Raw genomic sequence first — 21,942 nt, forward strand, 5'->3', positions numbered from 1 at the left:
TCCTCAAAGATATGTAGGATCATGGAGGACAGGTCCATCAATGGCTATTAGCCAGGATGGACAGGGATGGTGTCCTGAGCCTCTGTTTGCCAGAAGCTGGGAATGGGCAGCAGGGAGTGGATCACTTGATGATTCCCTGTTCTATTCATTCCATCTGGGGCAGCTGGCATTGGTCACTGTCAGCAGACAGGACACTGGGCTTGATGGACCTTCGGTCTGACCCAGTGTGGCCGTTCTTATGTTCTTATGTTCTCCTAACTCCCACTGATTTTGATGGACGTCAGAAACCTAAATACCTTTGAAGATCTGGGCCTTAGGGTCCAATTCTGCCACCTTTACTCACCCTGAGTTGTGCTTTATTCCCACTGATTTGAGCAGAGCTCCTTGAAGAGGAAACTACCACTCAGCTTGAGTGAGGTTGGCCTTTGGCCTTTCTCAGTTCCCCCCACCTATTCTCATAATATTTAGCGACCACGTAGGGGTGCCATGGGATTTAATTGGTTACAGCCAGATTCTGGTAGCCTGGCCCATGCTGGCTGGTACCTGTCACAGGGTAGCTGGTGCCTGTGAGTAGACCAGGCCCAGCACCCCTGTGTCAGAGCAGGGGGCCCAGCTGAGCTTATTAAAGGGAGGGGAGGAGTGATTGGGGGCAGGCTGTGCCTGGGGAGAGCAGCCAGCCAGGGGTGAGCTGGAGCCGGTTCGCACCGGTTCGCGCGAACCCGTTGTTAAATTTAGAAGCGGTTTTAGAACCGCTTGTTAACTAGCTTCCCTGTGAGGGAAGCTTTGATGGGCTCTGCCTGGGAAGCCTGTAATTCCTCCTCCCGGCCGCCAGGGGGCGCTGCGCTGTGCTGCAAGAGCCATGTGAGCTGCCTCCTGGCCCTGTTGCTGCTCCTGCTCTTTGGACCTCTGGCCCTGGGGCTCCTGCTGCTGCTGCCTGGTGAGTCCCCGGCTGCTCCCAGCCCCCCCCCCCCCCGTGTGAGTGTCTGCGCCCCTCCCCCGCCTTCCCTGCCCCCAGCCGCCCCTCCCCCAGCCACCCCCAGCCAGCCCCTGCCCGCAGCCACCCCCTGCCCCCAGCCACCCCCAGCCAGCCCCTCCCCCAGCCACCCCCAGCCAGCCCCTGCCCGCAGCCAGCCCCTGCCCCCAGCCACCCCCAGCCAGCCCCTGCCCCCAGCCAGCCCCTGCCCCCAGCCACCCCCAGCCAGCCCCTGCCCCCAGCCAGCCCCTGCCCCCAGCCACCCCCAGCCAGCCCCTGCCCCCAGCCAGCCCCTGCCCCCAGCCACCCCCAGCCAGCCCCTGCCCCCAGCCAGCCCCTGCCCCCAGCCACCCCCAGCCAGCCCCTGCCACCCCCTGCCCCCAGCCAGCCCCTGCCCCCAGCCAGCCCCAGCCACCCCCTGCCCCCAGCCAGCCCCAGCCACCCCCGCCCCCAGCCACCCCCAGCCAGCCCCTGCCACCCCCTGCCCCCAGCCAGCCCCTGCCCCACCCCCTGCCCCCAGCCACCCCCTGCCCCCTGCTACCCCCAGCCACCCCCAGCCACCCCCTGCCCCACCCCCTGCCCATAGCCGCCGTCTGCCCGCAGCCACCCCCTGCCACAGCCACCCTCTGCCCGCAGCCACCCGCAGCCAGCCCCTGCCCCCAGCCACCCCCTGCCCTGCCCCCAGCCACCCCCAGCCAGCCCCTGCCCCTGCCCCCAGCCACCCCCAGCCAGCCCCTGCCCGCAGCCAGCCCCTGCCCACAGCCGCCCCCTGCCCCACCCCCTGCCCACAGCCACTCGCAGCCAGCCCCTGCCCACAGCCACCCTCTGCCCGCAGCCAGCCTCTGCCTGCAGCCCCTGCCACAGCCACCCCCTGCCTGCAGCCAGCCTCTGCCCACAGCCGCCCGCAGCCACCCCCTGCCCACAGCCACCCGCAGCCCGCCCGTCTGCATCACCTGCCCACAGCCAGCCCGTGTCACTCCCTGCCTCCAGCTAGCCCTGCCCCACGCCCCTATCTGCAGCCAGCCCCACCTCCACTGGTGCCCTGCAGTTCCCAGGGCAGTAACCCTGCACACCTGCTTTAATGAGGGGGGGGGCAGGGAGCAGCTGGGACCCACACATGTGCACACCCTAGAGTGACCAGACAGCAAGTGTGAAAAATCGGGACGGGGGTGAGGGGTAATAGGAGCCTATATAAGAAAAAGACCCAAAAATTGAGACTGTCCCTGATCACCACCCACACATGTGAAACGGAGCTCATTTCTAGTTCAGCCCCATCTTTTTAAAAAAGAACTTTAGGTAGGGTTAAAATACATCTGTATTTTCCTGGACATGTCAGGCTTTTCGGTTCTTAATCACCTCCTGGGAAAATATGGACGTATGGTAACCCTATTGGTACAAAAAATACATGCTGTCGCACATCCCTTAAATCAGAACTTTTTATAGGGAACCCGTTGTTAAGATTTTGGCAGCTCATCACTGCAGCCAGCCACTGTGGTAGGTCCTTGGAGCAAGGGGGCAGCGTTCCAGAAAGGGAGCAGATCTGGCTGGGATAGGGAAGCTGCAGAAGCAGGCTCACCAGAGACCCCTGGGGCGGCTGGGGAACCCTCGGACAAAGGGCGAGTGGTTTTGGTTTAGTCATGAATGTTTGGCCAAGAAACCTTCTTAAAGGAGCGTGGGTGTAGCGGCGTATGCTGGGCAGAGAAGCCCTGCCAGCAGGTGGGAGGCGCTGGGAGGGAGTAGAAGGAGCTGATCGGCAGGACCAGCAGGTGGGAGGCGCTGGGAGGGGAGGCGCTGATCCGTGGGGGTGACGGTGAGGGCCGAACACTCACTGTTTTTTTCCGGAGTCGGCACCTATGCCCACGGACACGCTGCAGAGCGCACTGAGGAACCTCAGGGCATCTCCCAAAGCAGTGTAAAAAGTCACCAGGCAAACTCACGAACCTCCCGCTGGGCCCGTGAATGGGGGGGGCATTACACACACCACCCCTGTGTGGCTGGCACCCACAATTCAGTGTAAAAGTTCCCTAGAGGCCTATGTTTCTGCCACTGGGCACACGCCCAGCTGCCTCCCCCAAGGTGCTCGGACACCTATCTCAGCACCGAAGCCACAGGGTGAGCCACAGACCGGGGGTAGAGGGGTGTTTGTCCGGCTGTGGATCACAAGCAGAGCTGGGCACCTAACGCTGTGAGAAAGGTGGGAAGATGCAGCCCTCTTGTCAGCTCTCTTGTTGGCTGGCTTAGGCAGCTCCCCGCTCAGCATGCTGGCTTTTGTGGGCGGCGTTCTAAGGCGCCTCTCTCTCCTCGTTCCTTGCACAGGCTGTGGGAATCCAGCGATTTCCCAAGCGTTTAGACGTTCCATGCTGCAGTGCCTAAGTCCCTCTGCAGAGCTAGGCCGAGGTGACTGCCCATGGTCACACGGGAAGTGTGGAAACAGTGGTGAAAGCTCTTGCTGCATGACGCTGACGGAGCATTAGCGTAACGGACTAGCCTTCCGGGGTATTCTACTCATCGAGCGTTGTCCCAGGACACCACTGGCCAGCCAGCCATCTGAATTTTCTGTTTGGCAAGGCATCAAGGGGCTTGAAAAGTGTCTGAAGCACTAAGTATCATCCAGCCAGTCACTGTCTCCCAAACAGACCAACTCGCTTACGTACCATTTTCCTCACCCCCTACTGCAAGGCTCTGCGTCCATTCCTGACCTACACAAACAGCCGTATGATAGACGGGGCAGGCGCGGATCATTGATAGCTCAAGCTGGCTCTGCCATGAACCCCTCCGCCGAAGGAAGGTCCCACAGAGACAGGGGGGCTCTCAGGGAAGAAAAATGTTGCTGGCTGCCAAAGCTTGTGCAGATATTTAAATTGACCAAAACAAATTAAATGCAACTCCAAAAACAAAACAAAAAAACACCCAACCCTAAATTAAAGTCAAATGCTTCCCCCTGATGTTTTGTCTGGCAGCTCTGATCAGCATCAGGGATAAATCAGTTTGCAGCAGCTGTGGACAGCTATTTAAGTCTGATGCCTTAAAGCTTAATTGAGGGTCAGAGCTTAATTGGAGAAGAGTGTTAAAAGTAAAAGACCCAAAGGTTGGTTAAGTAGATGAAGGTTTTGTGGCGCAAACCCACCCCACTGCATTACAGCTCAGTCCGTCCTCCTCATACACCACCAGCAGATTTGCACACTGCCTTCGGTTGCTTCTCTTCAGCTTGCTCCCTACAGTGGCTCTGACCATTGTCTGTGGAAGGCAAAACCAGGTTTAATGTGCTTGATCAAACAGGTTCCGCTAAGTGCTAGCTTTGTGCCTGGGTAACCCCACAAGGACAGTGAGAGACAGAAGCCAGGCAGCTCAACAGCAATGTACCCCTGCGCTGGACCAATGGAGACCTCTCGGAAGGTACGTTGATCCACTGGCACGTGGTTGGCGGGAGGAAGACACATAATCACTCCAGCAATCCCATGGGAAAATGAATGAAGGCAGAGTCCCTGTGCCATGGGGAGCCGGGGAAGCTGGTTGACTATCCAGCTAGCTTTCCCAAGTAATCAGCCAGAAAGCAGGACTGCCCAGGCAGCTGTGGATCCCAAACAGCCTGGGAGCCAGCCCTCTGGTTCCCTGGTCGCTCAGGAAGCAGGGTGCTGCATGGGCTGGTGATCTGGGGACCCCACAAAGCCCAGCAGCCCAGCAGCTGGCCTGCCTGCCTGGCTGCCATCAAAGGTTTGGGTGGAATTGTCACATTCCCTCAGAACGTTTTGATTCTGTCAAAGCAAAGCGTCACTTTCCAGTGGTTGTTGCATCGGAAAATTGTTAACCAGCTCTACTGATAGGCCTTACAGTGACAGTAACTGGACCTGGAGTATAAGGCATTGAGACAGACAAAGCAGATTTCAAATCAAGAAATATTTCTGCCTCGTGTTGTTCTCTGCATAGGACAAGAAACACATTTTACGTGGCTGGTGATGGGACGTTTTGTTACTATTATTACAGATCTCATCGAGCTAAGGCCCACAGGCCTGATTCCCAAAGGTACTTAGGAGCCTATCTCCCATTGATTTCAATGGAAGTTAAGCACCTAAATACCTTTGAGGGTCTGGGTCACAGAGTCTGTGGCAGCACCGGGAACTGAAGCATCCCACAGAACTCTATTTAACCCAGCTCTTATTCCCAATGTGGAAACAAAACTAAAATGTGCTCCCCCAAAGTTTGGTGTTACTGAAGTGTGTTACAGCTTCCAAAGAAGTTACCCTCTTCTTGGAATTTTTCAAAATAAAAGCTCCAGCAAGCTGGCGGTGTTTTTTAAACATATTTTCCCTGCCAGTGTTGGCACACAGGATGGAAACCAGTCTCTTCCATTCCTCTGTCACTTGCTGCTGCTTCCGTTTGCTCCACAGTGCTGAGATCAACTAGTCTTCCCTCCCCGCTGAGGGTTCTTCTGATAGTTTCTCTTGCGCACCCTTGTTTCCTCCCACCAGTTGGTTTCCACTTGACAGCTTCACATGGGAGGTCTTTATGTTGACATCCAGAGTGCATGGCCCAAACATATCCAGTGCTTCTTGCTGATGCTGGTAGAAATGAGCTGCTGCCTGGTGATTTCTCGGATCTCTTAGTTGGTAATGAAGTCTTTCCAACCAAAGCCCAGAATCTTCCGTAAGCACTTACTTTTGAAGGTGTCTAGCTTTCTGTCTAACATTTTAGTAGATCTCCACCTCTCTCAGCTGTACATTAGCACTGAGATTGTTTTAACTGATAATTGTGTTTTGTTCTGGTGCTGTGTGTCTTTGATTTCCATATGTTGCTGAGTTTAGTAAACTCTGTGGATACCTTTTCTATCCTTGATGTCACTTTGGTTAACGTGGTGCTGCCCAGGTAGATGAACTGTTCTATTTTCTTGATATTTTTGCCTTCCAATGTGATGCTACTGCTTGACAGCTGGGTTTCAATGATGTTTGTTTAGCATAACTAATTTTGAGCCCGGCTTGGCCTACTGGGTTTTGCCAAGTTGTCTGTCTTTTTAACTTTTCACGGGTGTTGCTCAATAGTGCAACATCATCAGCAAAGGCTAGGTCTTCTAAGCCTTTGCCACCTACCCATGTCATACCAGTGTTTGTGTTGCTAATACACTTCATTATCCAATCTCCCCCAACACCGAACAAGAGTGGAGATAAAATGCAGCCCTGTTTTTCGCCGGTGTCCACACTGAACCACTCTGTTGTCTGTTGTTCACCCTCATAGAGCACTTCACACCTCTGTACGTGGCCTTGATGATGATGATAATGATTTTAGCTGGGATGCCATAGGACAGAAGAATATTCCACAATGTCTGTCTGTGCAGGCTGTCAAATGCCTTTGGAAAATCAGGCCTGGTGTATGCTACACTGTTAGGTCGATGTAAGCTGCCTTGCATTGACCCAGCCATGGAAGCGTGTTCACTTAAATTTGGCTCCCACCGACATAAGTGCCTCTGTACAACAGTATAGAGACACCATCTCCCCCAATGGCGTAGAGTCACAGTCGATGTAATTAAGTCGATGCAGTGTCAGTGTAGACAGTGCATTGCTTATGTCAACTGTTACTGGCCTTCAGTAGCCTTCCCGCAATGCCCCACCCTGACAATACAGTCAATAGAAGTGCTCCTGGTGAGGACACATACCACAGACACAAGGAGCCGAGTGTGCACACACACAAGTGACTTAATAACTGCGGTGGCTGTATGCCAACATAAGTTAGGTTAACATAATTTTGTCATGTAGACATGGCCTCAGACAGCCAAGGTTGGGGAGGTAATTTCTTTTATTGGACCAGCTTCTGTTGGTGAGAGAAACAAGCTTGAAAGTTGATAAAGAGGGAGCTTGCCATTCTATACGTTCTTCTGTGATGAATATCTCCTCTACACAGGATCTCTTGGGCCTGAATCCAACCTGTTCTTCTCCAAGTTTTGCATCCTTGGGCCATGCTCAGAGACAATGTGCAGCAGTCACAGTTGGAGATCAACATAGAAAGAGCAAGAATTGGACAAGCCGAAAGACATGGTGTCTCAGCGAGGAAAGAAAACTACTGAAAGGAAAACATCTGAATGCCAAGGCCAAAAAACTTTTGGAAAAGACAAAGGAGTGTAAGGTCTGGTCTACACCACAGACCTGTATCAGTATAATTACGATGCTCAGGGGTGTGAAAAATCCACCCTCCTGGGCAACATAGTTATCCCAACCTACCCCCCTGTATAGACAGCGCTATGTCAACAGGAGAGCTTTTCCCGCTGACATAGCTCAGGGAGGTGAATTAACTACCCCGACGGGAGAGCTCTCTCCCATCGGCTTACCACATCTTCATTAAAGAGCTGCAGAGGCGCCGATGCAGTATTTTAAGTGTCAACTAGCCCTAAGAAAGCCAACAAAGCAATGCAAGGCAAGGTGAACAGATACTGAAGACCTCTCACTCCAGTAGACATGTTGGAAGTACAGGCTGCAATCAAAAAGCTGAGAAATAACTTGGCAAGAGATGATCAAGTTACTGCAGAAATGCTAAATGTTTTTGATGCTACCCTCCTAATGAAACTGACAGAGCTGTTCAATGAAGTTTGGAAAAAAGAGACTCCTCCTGACCAGTGGAAAGATGAACATGGAATCATTGCCAGAATACCCAGAAAGGGTGATCTGACTGCCTGAAACAACAGGGAAGGAGTTACCTTACTCTCCGGTAGAAATCACTCTGCGGAAGGCTCTATGACACAGGATGAAAGAGGCAATGTATGCAAAGCTTAAAGATGTATTAGGAATCTGAATTTCTTTAGATTTGTAACTAAATATTTCCAGTTCCCTACATAGCACTGGCTGGTTGAGAGTGGCCATTAAGATGCGTTTACGAACTTTAATGCTGACCCATGGACTTTGCTATTTTATTCTGTGGGAAAATAGGTTTTTTCACAGAGGAAAAAACATGGTCATACTGTACTTGTGAATTTCTTTTGGGGGTGGGGGGGCGGAATTTGCCTCTACCACTCTGACTACTCAGCATTGGAGCATTATCAACATTAATTACAAATTTTCAATAGCTATTTTGATACACTTTCAATAAACTTTCGTGTACCAAAAAGCAGATTTCAATAATGTTTATACGTCTTATATCTATGGGACAACTTGCCATGCAATATATCTTCAAAAAGCCTTTTTAATTAAAAATCTTTTCATTCAAGTTTTTTTTAACTAGTTCTAATAGTATCTAGCACTTTGCATCAGTAGATCTCAAAGTGCTTTACAAAGGAGGTGAGTGTTATCCCTATTTTACAGAAGGAAAAATGGAGGCTTAGGGAGGGAAGTGACTTGTCTGCTTGCTGACCTCGGCATAACTGAGACCTGAACCCAGGTGTCCTGTGCCCCAGGCCAGTGCACTACTCACTAGGTCATACTGCCTCTCAAAGTGCCTTGTTACAATGTAACTCTTCTTCAGTGCTCTAAGCATGTAGGCAAATGGATTCATATACCAGACGGGTGCAAACAGAATAAGTGCATCCCACTGGAAACTTAGAATCAGTTTTAAATAGAATCAGTTCCTGGCAGTGATATTCACATGAACATGGACTCAGACAATCTGCACTAGGACACTGATCAGAATAGAACACACCACTTCCCCCCCGCACCACCACCGCCGCCCATCAGTATATACCAAGGTGATGATAGAACTGTGGCATCTGTATAAAAACATCTAGCAACAAAAGCTTGATGCAAAGCCCATTAAAGTCCATGCAGAGCCCTAAAGCCGTTAAATGGCTTGGAAACAATAGACGGCAAGTAGCACTAATGAGTACTGGTTCCTTGGGTATAACTTTTGTCATCACATTGGCTTGAAGTATGTCTATTTTCAGCTGACTGGTGTTGTCAGTCGGCGTGCGGGTTTTCTCACCATGCGCTGTCGGTTCCGCAGACCTCAATAGCACTATCCAGAAAGAGCACAGACTCAGCCAGGTTTATTGACGACAGGGTCCTAGCACCCTGGCTCTGTGGTTACAGGTACGTTAACCCATGCGTGCCTGCGCCAATGGGACCAGCTCAGTCGGCAGCGGGAGTCTCTGCTGCCCCCGCCCTCCTCGGCTGCACAAAGGTGGCCCCCCACCCTCCCCAATGGTTTCTCTTTTACACAAGAGGAGCTATACCTTATACCTGCTGGTTCGAACAAAACATCCCCATTCGTTAGCCTGTCATCCCAGCCCTATTTTACTGGGGAGCCATGTGTTCCTGTCCCATCTCCCCGGATTGTGTTGGTGCTGCTGCTTGAGAACTCCAGCTTGGAGTGGACCTGTGCTAGACTCAGGCAAAACTCAGGCCCTGTCATAGAGCAGACGCTTGCTCACAACTTCACTGTCCAGTGCCGAGTATTTCTGAGGCGTGCCTGTGTTTTAGCAATGCTAGCCATGCCTTTGCCAAGCTCATGCACTGCACAGCGAAGCTGTGAGCAAGCGTCTGCTCTATGACAGGGCCTGAGTTTTGCTCCTAGCTTGGCCTGGCTTTGCTACCATTCAGGCCCCAGGCCCCGTGTTCCAAGCTCTGTCTCTCTCTACGGCACCTGGAGACTCGTTTCTAGTATAATCCCAAGGAGGCAAATCCTAAATGAGTGAAGTGATTAGAAATCTCTGCTGCTTAGTTTTCATTTTTTCTTTCCTTTCCCTCCTCCCTCCACCTTTAATTAAAATGATTTTCTAGAAGTGATGACAGATAACATGCAGTGTGGTGTAATTCTACAAACAGATACGTACATCAATGGGGAAATGTCTGCGTGTTTCCAGACTGTTGGCAATTTTTGAAGATGGCGTCTTTCTGAACGCTCAGAACTTCCTGATAAAGTGGAAATGAAACAAGAGTCTGGATTTTGTTTAATTGTATATTTTCTGCAGCCTGTGTGTGTGAGGCAGGGACCTGCAGCAGGATGGGGAAATGTTTTTTACATGACTTGTAGGGTTTAGTGTGGTAGATGTGTACTTAATGTTTGAAGGCCTGTCTCAAAGCCCATGGGAGCCAATGTGGTGTGTGTGTGGAGGGGAGGGTCTTTCCATTGGGCTCTGGATTGGGCCCTGGAACATCCAGGGCCAGAAACCTACCTGCTCTAAGCAGGTGCAATTCCACTGACCTCAATGGAATAGCAGTTGTTCAAACCCAATCTAAGTTTCACCACAAGAAGATTACCCTTTTGATTAGGAAATTAATTATCTACTAGGTGGAGTTAGGGTGCCCAGACAGCAAGTGTGAAAAACCGGGACAAGGAGTGGGGGCGTCATAGGAGCCTATATAAGAAAAAGACCCAAAAATTGGACTGTCCTTATAAAATTGGGACATCTGGTCACCCTAGGTGGAGTTAATTCACGTGGTGGGTGAGAAAATAATTCCTATTGCTCTGAGAAGATATTTAAGAAGCAATTGGGACAGACATATAAACCAACATGCCAACATGTTCAAAGATCATTTTTATGTGCTAAGATTCTCTCCAAATGCTGCCAGGTAGATGTGCACACTCCCTTAGATCAGATGCTGAGCTCCCTCCGCTCCCACCCACTGCCATGAGAGTCAAGGAGCATAGCACCTTACCTCACTGCGTCTATCACGCCCTTCTTTCTTTACGTAGAGGGGTTTATGGACCCTACAAACATCTTTGCATAAAACAGCAATAATGACTGACTGGCAGGGTTCCCCCACCTGCCCTGGTTTTCTTGTGCTAATCCAAACGCACTGGTTAAATACGGATTTTTCTGAAAATCATCATCATGTCCTTCATTGCATACAACACACTCACACCTAAATAAAATTGCTAAGCCATCCTCACTAATGTTTCTAATTAGTGCAACCTATTTAACAAATAGATGCATAATATGGGTCAAGTATGTAGGTCATGATAAATTTATGGGGAAGAACTTCAGACTCTGGATCATCAGAAGACCAAACTGAGGCAGCATTTTCGAAGTTTCAAAATATTTCTAAATTTTGGGTTGCAAAAGCTGGGGAGGAAAAATACAGCAAACTCCTGCATCGTTAGCCCTTCCTTGATTGTTTTTCTTTCCCCTCATCTTGCGGCACCGTAACTGCTACAGACAAAAACACTGTCTGCATGAGATACAGAGAGAGAATTGAGGCAGCAATCGCAAAGCACCGTGGGGCCATTCCTACTAGGTGAGAATTGTACCCCCACTCCATTGAAATCTACAGGCATTCCAGACCCAGTCAGAGCTAGTGCAAATCAGTGTAGCTGCCCTGAAGTCAATGGACCTACATCCATTTACAGCATCTGCGGACCTAGCCCTCTGAGTCAACAAGGAGCGCAGGATGGGGCGCAGTGAACGCAGGTTGCTTCATAACTAGAGCAAATACAATTTACTACCATCGGCATCTTGCTGCTTCACAAAAATCTATTTGAGACCTTAAAATCAATGGGGCACCTTAACTGTAAAAATAGCGTCAGATCTAGAAAGGCTGCATCTGCTCTAGTGACCCAGTCTGTGGGTGGATGATACATGCCAGTGTATGGAAAGCATGTTTTTCCATTTTAGCAATGTAATTTCTGTTCAGAGCTTAGCACTAAAATTGTTATTCCTTGGTCCATTTTTAAAGAGCTAGAGGGGCCAAAATTAGGCTTTGAATGGAATCGGAGTTGCAATTTAACTCTCCAGAGCCTGCTGCTTTTCTGTACAGAAACTTGTTTTGCCTTTGGCAGGGCCGGCTCCAGGCACCAGCGATGGAAGCAGGTTCCTGGGGTGGCCAATAGAAAGGGGCAGCAGCTCGTCCATTGTTGGGGCGGCAGGCCCAGGTCTTCGGCGGAAATTCAGCGGCGGGTCCTTCACTCCCTCTCTTCGTCTTCGGCAGCACTTCAGCGGCAGCTCATTCGGGTCTGTATTTTTTTTTCTTATTCGCCACTTGGGGCAGCAAAAAGGCTGGAGCCACCCCCGGCCTTTGGGGACAATGGGCCTGACTCTCAGAGCTTTCCTTGAGGTCAACTGGAACTTTGAGCGCTTGGTGTTACTGCAAATCAAGCCCAATATATTTAAATAAAACACCATCGCTGGTTATTCTTTAATCACATTGAATTGTTTCATGGAGATATCAAAGAACAGATATTCAAAATGGCATGCGTGCAGTCAGGCACACTCTATGGTCATGCAGCTGTGCGCCTAACTTGCACATGCTAATTACCATGCCCTCACTTCAATTGTGCAGGCAAATTGGGTAACTGCATGCACATGTGGCTGATTAAGCATCTGACTGGTCAGTTGCATGTTCAATTGATGCATGTGGAAATCAGGAAATTGGGCATGTAAATGTCCAGTTAGCTGGCCAGTTAACTAGGCTGCAATTGCCTGATTTGCATGAAAGAGCACAGTAACCCATAAGCAAATTAGGCACACTGCTCTGAAAACCAGACCTAAGATGTATGGACGTCATGGGGCCTTGTGAATCCTAGCAATAGTCATGACTGAGCTTTTGAAATAGTTTCTGTGCGTATTTACCCTTTCGTTACATTATTTATGGGAACATTTCTTCTTTTATGTGGTGGCTCCAGCCCTGTCTTATGACTCAATAGTTAAATGCAGCCTGAAAGTCAGAGTTGCTGGGGGCAAGACGGGCCCAATTTCTAAAATGAAGCTTGCCCCTCGCAGTTGCAGTTTGTACATGCAGTTCAGTGACAGGCCCAAATCTCGGTCTGTGCACTTCTGGCCGCGGGGAATTCAGAACAGATAGGGGAGAGATGCCCACAATGCTCTGATTTGTTCCCGCAGTTCATTTGGTGGGTGCAAAAAGGTAAATTGGGAATCAGTAAAAGTACTGACCCACACCACCAAGTGCAGTTTAGAACAAACCCTGCCCCCCTCTACATCACTCAGAGGAAATGCAACTGGCACCTGCAAAGGGGGACTCCACAACCCTCAGGTCACCCGAGGCCCGTGCGCCGCACCAGCTCTCTGCACAGGACCCCAGAAGGGTGTAGGTGGTGGGCCAGGTGTAGGGCTCATGGATTTGCTGAAATTGCGGATCCACTGGCCCGGAAGCTGACGTAAGGGGTCACAGCAGATGATACTCCGTCTTCTGCGGGTGGCAGCAAAAGAAGCCTATGACACTGGGGGTGCAGACGTAGAATTACTGCATGAGCCCCCTCAGCCTTTGGAATCCCCGCTGCAGGATGAGCATGTGACCTGTCGAGGCTCCGTAACTGCAGCAGGTGCTGACTGGCCCTGAGGCCAGGGAGCTGCTGTTCTCTTTGGCATTTCCCGTCTCAAGCCAGTGGAAACACTGGTGACCAAAGCAGCATTAACTCACTGCATAGGGGATCAGAGATTCAGAGTGCAGGCAAAGTGGTTCAAGTGGGCAGAGAACAGTCCTGTTTCTCAAGGAGCGGGTCCAGCTGGGTACCACAGAGGGGTAACTCTTATGGGGTTGGAGCTCTTTCCCTATGGATCCCTGGTTTCCAAGTGGCTAGGCAGCCTTGTCTCCTCTGCCACTGCCAAGCAGGGGCGGCTCTAGCCATTTCGCCGCCCCAAGCATGGCGGCATGCCGCGGGGGCGCTCTGTTGGTCGCCGGTCCCGCGGCTCCGGTGGACCTCCTGCAGGGGTGCCTGTGGATGCTCCACCGGAGCCGCGGGACCAGCGGACCCTCTGCAGTCACGCCTGCGGGAGGTCCACCAGAGCCGCCTGCCGCCCTCCCGGCGACCGGCAGAGCGCCCCCCGCGGCATGGCCGCCCCAAGCACGCGCTTGGCGTGCTGGGGCCTGGAGCCGCCCCTGCTCCCAAGCCCCTCTTTTCTGCAAGCAGCATTTGGGAGAATTCAGCTCTGAGAGTCACCTCCCAGAGCTTCCTAGGGCCCCTCTACTCCCTAACCCTGAGACTTGGATATCGCCCAATAGAGTTTATTACAATAGCATTAGCTAACAGTTAGTAAATGATACATGCAGACTGCGGGCCATTACCTAAGATTTTTTGTCTCTCTTCAGTTACCACTGTTGGTGTAAATCTGTAGTTGATTACAGATCCATCCCTCAAACATGTACCCTACGTTTGCTCACCCAGCTGCTATGCTACAGTAAGACGTCTAGCCTGCATCGTGTTTGCATTGTATCCTAGACTTAGGCCCCAACCCTGCAACATGAATATTCCTGTAATGCTAAGCATGTGAGTAATGCCACCGACTTGTCTTTAAGGACATGCACAGGCAATGGGATTACTCACATGCTTAAAGTAAAGCACATGCACAAATGTTTACAGGATAAAAGCCTTGTAAAAGCAAGCACCAGGCACTGTAGAATCACTTTCATATGACTACCATGAAAAACACTTTTTAGATAGTAGTAAAGATATGTGAATGTGAGTAATAAAAGATCAAGTTAAAGGTGGAAATTAGGATTATAAAATCTAGTTAGAGCTGCTGTGTATCACTTAGTTAAGACCAGAGTTTCAAAAGAGATAGTAAATTCCTTCCTAAACCATGAAAAACATTGTGAACTACAGCCCAGTGCATTTTTAAGAATATATTTATAATTCCCCTTTATATTTGACAGTCTTTACTTTCTGCAAATTTTTCCACATGTGACCTTTTTAAACTGGATGATTCAAGCAGCCCATCAGCCTGCAGTGACTATAAAATATTTGACCCTCTTACTAACATTCAGTATGACGTAGGTCCTAATTCAGCAAAGCCCTTGAGCAGGTACTTAAGTCTCATGAAAGTCAATGGGTCTATCCACACAGTTATACGCTTTGCTGATTTGGAGGTAGTCGGTGGTCCAACTTTTTAAAGGCCATGGGCTGGCTGCTAGTTTGTGGGCACCTCCATAGGTCACATACAGATATACAGTACATGCTCTACAAAATGGCGCCCTCCATGCATGTGACCTTGCACATAGGTGTGGAGGAGGCGATTTTGTAGAGCAGGCCTCAGAAAAGTGCAGCATGTCGCTGCAATGCTCAACAGCTGCCACATTTTCTGGGCAGCTGCTGCTCTGGGGGAAGACGCATTTGGGAGCTGGACAGAATCCGGCCTGTGGGCTGTCAGCTGATCACACATCTGCATGCGCATGCTGGAGAAGCCACTTAATCAGGACAACACACAGAAACGGCCTCTTGTCCCAGACAGGTGGCTTTTCTTCATGCCTGCTTCCATGGAGACCCCCTTGCTGTGGGGATTGGTACCAAATGAGGAGCACCTTTAACTCCAAAAGGCACATTATGGTTCTTTGCCAATTTAGCCATCACTGAAGAGACCATAAACTTGACAGGGACTGGGATAGACTTTAGGAAATTTGCAGCAGCATCAGTTCTAATCAGGATGTTCATCCAATGTCATGGACCATTCCAATTAGGAGGCCCTACTGTCCCAGTTAAATAACAGTGCTTTCCACTGGATAACATTGGAGTGAGTGGGTCAGTTTCCTTGGAAACCATCCCAATTAACCAGATTTCCCAGTAAATTCTGTTCTCATTAATTGAGGTACATTGTACGTTATGCATTAATCTATGGATTCAGATGTGAAGCTATACGTCACCATCTGACTTGCAGAATCACTTACCACGGTGGCAGGTGTCATACCCGAAATTTGTTAGCCCTCACTGCACAAGGTAGAGAAGGCAAAGCTTGTTCTAGGCAGCATCACTGTGGAAGTCAAGGGTTTGTGTGATATTCAGCGCGCATGTGTCTTAAAAACAAGTTTATGAGCTTTTTACAAAATTTCAATACACTTTCACTAGGCCGGGCTGATGCACAAATGTATCTTCGAGAATAGAATTGGGATCTAGTTTGCCTGTATGTAATTAACAGTTTACATAGAAAAGGAAATCAACACCAGAAGGTGATTTTGGAGTCCATAATATATAGTGCAGCCCAATTAAATCACTAGAATTACAAATGCAGATTGGTAAATATGATTATACACAAGATGTTTCAAATATCAGAAAAAAATTAATTGCAGAAGAACTGGGGGTGGGGGAGACAGCCACCCAGCCTGGGAAAGCCTGTTTCTGGTAAAATGCTGCCCCCTATTGGCTTAACTATATTAGACATTGTCAGGGAATACTCCTAGGGTAAGTCTATACTCACCGTCCCGGTCGACGCGGTGAGTTCGACTTCTCGGAGTTCGAACTATCGCGTCTAATCTAGACGCGATAGTTCGAACTCCCCGCGCGCTCCGGTCAACTCCGGAACTCCACCACCGCGAACGGCGGTGGCGGAGTCGACCTTGGAGCCACGGAGTTCGACCCCGCCGTGTCTGGACAGGTAAGTCAGTCGAACTAGGGTACTTCGAGTTCAGCTATGCTATTCGCGTAGCTGAACTTGCGTACCCTAGTTCGACCCCCCCCTTAGTGTAGACCAGGCCTTAGATCACTTTTCTGTGGCCATGTCAGCCCAGGGGTGATGAAGGGTAGTTCCCTGGCTCCCTACAACACACACACACACACAAAAGATTTGATCTTGGACCTCTTCTTTTTGCCCATTGCAGCAGTTACCTTCCGTGGATACCGATCGATACCAGCCACCAGGGCGTGGCTATACGGTCGGTCTGAGGTGCCATCATCAATGTTCTTCACGAATACACACTCTTCTGCTTCAGTCTGTCTCTGCATATTTGGGAACTGTGGTTTCAAGGGAAACCTATGGCTGGCTAAGGAGAAGTGAGAGCCGGGGAGAATTATCTCCATCCAAATGTACAGCAATTAATCTCACATCAGCTGTTTTATTTAGTCCATTTAAATATGGGGGTTGGGTCGTTTCTTTTATTGGAGAATAATAAAAGCCTTTGCAATCTTAATAAAAAGTGGCCTGCTTAGTGGTGTGTGCTCATGTCTCCAATGCTCTCAATCAGAGGACATACTTTCAAAATCAAGGAATCAAAACAGTGCTCTGGGTGGTAGGGAATACGCTTTTAGGTTGGGATTTTCAAAGCAGCGTGTGGGAGATATGTTCCTCAATCCCACTGAGTCTCTCTCTTCTCCAGCATAAAAGGCTTTTGGTATTTCCATTCTGACCCTCCTTACATCCTAGTTTTATCATCTTAAAAAGGGAAGAAAAAGATATAGCTGTGTACAAGGTTTACTTTTTCTGTAGTCTCTCTCTTTCAAGCAAAGCCACATGATCACCTAAATGCTACTTTCACTTAAGCACTTTTTTTTTATTTCAAGTATTTTCCAGGTTGAAAATTATATTTTAAAAAGTCCAAAGAAATATTGAAATTGTATGTGATATACAGAGCAACAAAACACACAGAACCTGTCCCACTGATGAAATACAAACACATTGAAATGGCTTTGCCTCGGCCTATTAGCATGCAAGGACACTTGCATATAACACCACGGTTTTTTCCCCTCAATTATGCAAGTTCCCTGCATGCCAATTGGCTGTGGCTATCTGGGATACTGGGATTCTAGAGCCAGCATGGAAACACAGCATTGCTAACCCTAAATGTTCAACAATCATGCTTCCAGATCCCCAAAATCAGAAGATCAGCTTAAAACTTAGGAGAATTTTTTTAAAATGTTGAGTTTTTTTATTTGCCTCGTGGTTTTTTTAGCCTTTTGTAGGCACTTGTTTTGTGTGCTCAAGCTTTCCTCTGCAACCAGGAGGACTAGAAATATACCCTTTTTTACAAACTGAAAGCTGAAATTCTCTCACAATAGAACAATGCCAGCAGGTGCGGCTTCAAAGAATACTGCAAATACACAGAGCCTGTGGCAACTGAGGACAGGCCCCATGACTCATTGCTAGAGCCCTACTAAAGTCATAGTCCATTTTGGTCAATTTCATGGTCACAGGATTTTAAAAGTCATAAATGTCATGATTTCAGCTATTTAAATTTGAAATTTCAGTGTTGTAATTGTAGGGTCCTGACCCAATGAGTTATGGGGAGGTTGGGAGGCTGTGAGGGGGGCTGAGACGGGGGGGGGGCGCTGGAGGAGGCTGAGGCAATGGGGTTGTGCGGGGGGCTGGAGGGGGCTGTGAGAGGGCTGAGGCAGTGGGGGGGGTGATGGGGGCTGAGGCAATGGGGGGCTATAAGAGGGGTTTGAGGGGGCTGTGAGAGGGATGAGGCAGTGGGGGGGCTGGAGGGGGCTGTGGGGGGCTGAGGCAAGGGGGGCTGGGGGATTGTGGTGTGGCTGGAGGAGGCTGGGGTGTTGCTGGGGGGGCTGAGGCAATGGGGTGTTGTGGGGGTGCTGGAGGGAGCTGTGGGGGGTGACACAAGGGGGGTTGGGAGGGTTGTTGGGGGGTGGAGGGAGCTGTGGGGGGTGACGCAAGGGGGGTTGGGGGGGTGGAAGGAGCTGGGGGGGCTGACGCAAGGGGGGTTGGGGGGGTGGAGGGAGCTGGGGGGGTGACACAAGGGGGGTTGGGAGGGTTGTTGGGGGGGTGGAGGGAGCTGGGGGGGCTGAGGCAAGGCGGGGCTGTGGGGGGGTGGAGGGAGCTGGGGGGGTTACACAAGGGGGGTTGGGGGTTTGGGGGGGTGGAGGGAGCTGTGGGGGGTGACGCAAGGCGGGGCTGGGGGGGTTGGGGGGGTGGAGGGTGCTGGGGGGGACGCAAGGGGGTTGTGGGGGGGGCTGGAGGGAGTGGGGGGGTGACACAAGGGGGGCTGGGGGGGCTGGGGGGGTGGAGGGAGCTGTGGGGGGTGACGCAAGGGGGTTGTGGGGGGGGCTGGAGGGAGCTGGGGGGGTGATGCAAGGGGGGCTGGGGGGCTGGAGGGAGCTGGGCGGGGCTGAGGCAAGGCGGGGCTGTGGGGGGGCTGGAGGGAGCTGGGGGGGTTACACAAGGGGGGTTGGGGGGAGTTGGGGGCGGTGACGCAAGGGGGGTTGGGGGTTGTTGGGGGGGTGGAGGGAGCTGGGGGGGTGACGCAAGGGGGGCGGGGGGGGTGGAGGGAGCTGGGGGGGTGACGCAAGGGGGGTTGGGGGGTGGAGGGAGCTGGGGGGGTGACACAAGGGGGGTTGGGAGGGTTGTGGGGGGGGTGGAGGGAGCTGGGGGGGCTGAGGCAAGGCGGGGCTGTGGGGGGGTGGAGGGAGCTGGGGGGGTTACACAAGGGGGGTTGGAGGTTTGGGGGGTGGAGGGAGCTGTGGGGGGTGACGCAAGGCGGGGCTGGGGGGGTTGGGGGGGTGGAGGGTGCTGGGGGGGACGCAAGGGGGTTGGGGGGGGGCTGGAGGGAGCTGGGGGGGTGACACAAGGGGGGCTGGGGGGGCTGGGGGGGTGGAGGGAGCTGGGGGGGGTGACGCAAGGGGGGCTGGGGGGCTGGAGGGAGCTGGGCGGGGCTGAGGCAAGGCGGGGCTGTGCGGGGGCTGGAGGGAGCTGGGGGGGTTACACAAGGGGGGTTGGGGGGAGTTGGGGGGGTGGAGGGAGCTGGGGGGGTGACGCAAGGGGGGCTGTGGGGGGGCTGGAGGGAGCTGGGGGGGTGACGCAGGGGGGGCTGTGGGGGGGCTGGGGGGGTGGAGGGAGCTGTGGGGGGTGACGCAAGGGGGGTTGGGGGTTTGGGGGGGTGGAGGGAGCTGGGGGGGTGACGCAAGGGGGGTTGGGGGTTTGGGGGGGTGGAGGGAGCTGGGGGGGTGACGCAAGGCGGGGCTGTGGGGGGTTGGGGGGGTGGAGGGAGCTGGGGTGGTGACGCAAGGCGGGGCTGTGGGGGGTTGGGGGGTTGGAGGGAGCTGGGGGGGGTTGGGGGGGTGACGCAAGGCGGGGCTGGGGGGGGCTGGGGGGAGCTGGGGGGGTGACGCAAGGCGGGGCTGTGGGGGGGCTGGAGGGAGTTGGGGCGGTGACGCAAGGGGGTTTGGGGGTTTGGGGGGGTGGTGGGAGCTGGGGGGGTGACGCAAGGCGGGGCTGTGGGGGGTTGGGGGGGTGGAGGGAGCTGGGGGGGTGACGCAAGGCGGGGCTGTGGGGGGTTTGGGGGGGTGGAGGGAGCTGGGGGGGTGACGCAAGGGGGGTTCGGGGGGTTGGGGGGGTGGAGGGAGCTGGGGGGGGTTGGGGGGGGTGACGCAAGGCGGGGCTGTGGGGGGGCTGGGGGGAGCTGGGGGGGTGACACAAGGCGGGGCTGTGGGGGGTTGGGGGGGTGGAGGGAGCTGGGGGGGTGACAGAAGGGGGGCTGGGGGGGGTTGGGGGGGCTGAGGCAGTGGGGGGGCTGGAGGGTTGCTGGGGGGGTGACGCAAGGCGGGGCTGTGGGGGGGGGTGGAGGGAGCTGGGGGGGTGACGCAAGGGGGGTTGGGGGGTTGGGGGGGTGGGGGGAGCGGGGGGGGTGACGCAAGGCGGGGCTGTGGGGGGGGGTGGAGGGAGCTGGGGGGGGGACGCAAGGGGGGTTGGGGGGCGGCCTGGAGCGGGGGGGGGTGACGGAAGGGGGGGGGTCGCGAGGGGGGCGGGGGGGCTGGCGGGAGCTGGGGGGTGACGCAAGGGGGGGTGGGGGGCGGGAGGGAGCTGGGGGGTGACGCAAGGGGGGCTGGGGGGTGGAGGGAGCTGGGGGGTGACGCAAGGGGGGCTGGGGGGTGGAGGGAGCAGGGGGGTGACGCAAGGGGGGCTGGGGGGTGGAGGGAGCTGGGGGTGACGCAAGGGGGGCTGTGGGGGGCTGGAGGGAGCTGGGGGGTGACGCAAGGGGGGCTGGGGGCTGGAGGGAGCTGGGGGGTGACGCAAGGGGGGTTGTGGGGGGGCTGGGGGGAACTGGGGGGGTGACGCAAGGCGGGGCGGTGGGGGGGGTGGAGGGAGCGGGGGGGGTGACGCAAGGGGGGTTGGGGGGCTGGGTGGAGCTGGGGGGGGTGACGGAAGGGGGGGTGACGCAAGGGGGGCTGGGGGGCTGGAGGGAGCTGGGGGGGGACGCAAGGGGGGCTGGGGGGCTGGAGGGAGCTGGGGGGTGACGCAAGGGGGGCTGGGGGGTGGAGGGAGCTGGGGGGTGACGCAAGGGGGGCTGGGGGGTGGAGGGAGCTGGGGGGTGACGCAAGGGGGGCTGTGGGGGGCTGGGGGGAGCTGGGGGGTGACGCAAGGGGGGCTGGGGGCTGGAGGGAGCTGGGGGGTGACGCAAGGGGGGATGTGGGGGGCTGGGGGGAACTGGGGGGGTGACGCAAGGCGGGGCTGTGGGGGGGGTGGAGGGAGCTGGGGGGTGACGCAAGGGGGGGCTGGGGGTGGAGGGAGCTGGGGGGTGACGCAAGGGGGGCTGTGGGGGGGTGGAGGGAGCTGGGGGGTGACGCAAGGGGGGCTGGGGGGTGGAGGGAGCTGGGGGGTGACGCAAGGGGGCTGTGGGGGGGGTGGAGGGAGCTGGGGGGTGACGCAAGGCGGGGCTGTGGGGGGGGTGGAGGGAGCTGGGGGGGGATGAGGCAAGGCGGGGCTGTGGGGGGTTTGGGGGGTTGGAGGGAGCTGGGGGGGTGACTCAAGGGGGGTTCGGGGGGGTGGGGGGTTGTGGGAGCTGGGGGGGGTTGGGGGGGGGGTCGCAAGGCGGGGCTGTGGGGGGGCTGGGGGGAGCTGGGGGGGTGACACAAGGCGGGGCGGTGGGGGGTGGGGGGGGTGGAGGGAGCTGGGGGGGTGACAGAAGGGGGGCGGGGGGGGTGGGGGGGGGCTGTTGCAGGGGGGGGGCTGGAGGGTGGGTGGGGGGGTGAGGCAGGGCGGGGCGGTGGGGGGGGGTGGAGGGAGCTGGGGGGGTGACGCAAGGGGGGTTGGGGGGAGGGGGGGCTGGGGGGAGCTGGGGGGTGACGCAAGGCGGGGCTGTGGGGGGGGGTGGAGGGAGCTGGGGGGGTGACGCAAGGGGGGTTGGGGGGCTGGGTGGAGCTGGGGGGGGTGACGGAAGGGGGGGTGACGCAAGGGGGGCTGGGGGGCTGGAGGGAGCTGGGGGGTGACGCAAGGGGGGCTGGGGGGCTGGAGGGAGCTGGGGGGTGACGCAAGGGGGGCTGGGGGGTGGAGGGAGCTGGGGGGTGACGCAAGGGGGGCTGGGGGGTGGAGGGAGCTGGGGGGTGACGCAAGGGGGGCTGGGGGGTGGAGGGAGCTGGGGGTGACGCTAGGGGGGCTGGGGGGG

General features: G+C 54.4%; 1 long non-coding RNA gene across 1 annotated transcript; it reads left to right on the forward strand.

The window, feature by feature from the left end:
* Positions 1-3,997: 3,997 nt before the first annotated feature.
* LOC123367625 lies at positions 3,998-11,829 on the forward strand. Its single transcript, XR_006578566.1, has 3 exons — positions 3,998-4,369; positions 11,046-11,124; positions 11,666-11,829. It is a non-coding gene; the product is annotated as an uncharacterized LOC123367625 (long non-coding RNA).
* The last annotated feature ends 10,113 nt before the right edge of the window (positions 11,830-21,942 follow it).

Source organism: Mauremys mutica, chromosome 3 (genome assembly GCF_020497125.1).
Source record: "Mauremys mutica isolate MM-2020 ecotype Southern chromosome 3, ASM2049712v1, whole genome shotgun sequence".
NCBI classification, from domain to species: domain Eukaryota; kingdom Metazoa; phylum Chordata; order Testudines; family Geoemydidae; genus Mauremys; species Mauremys mutica.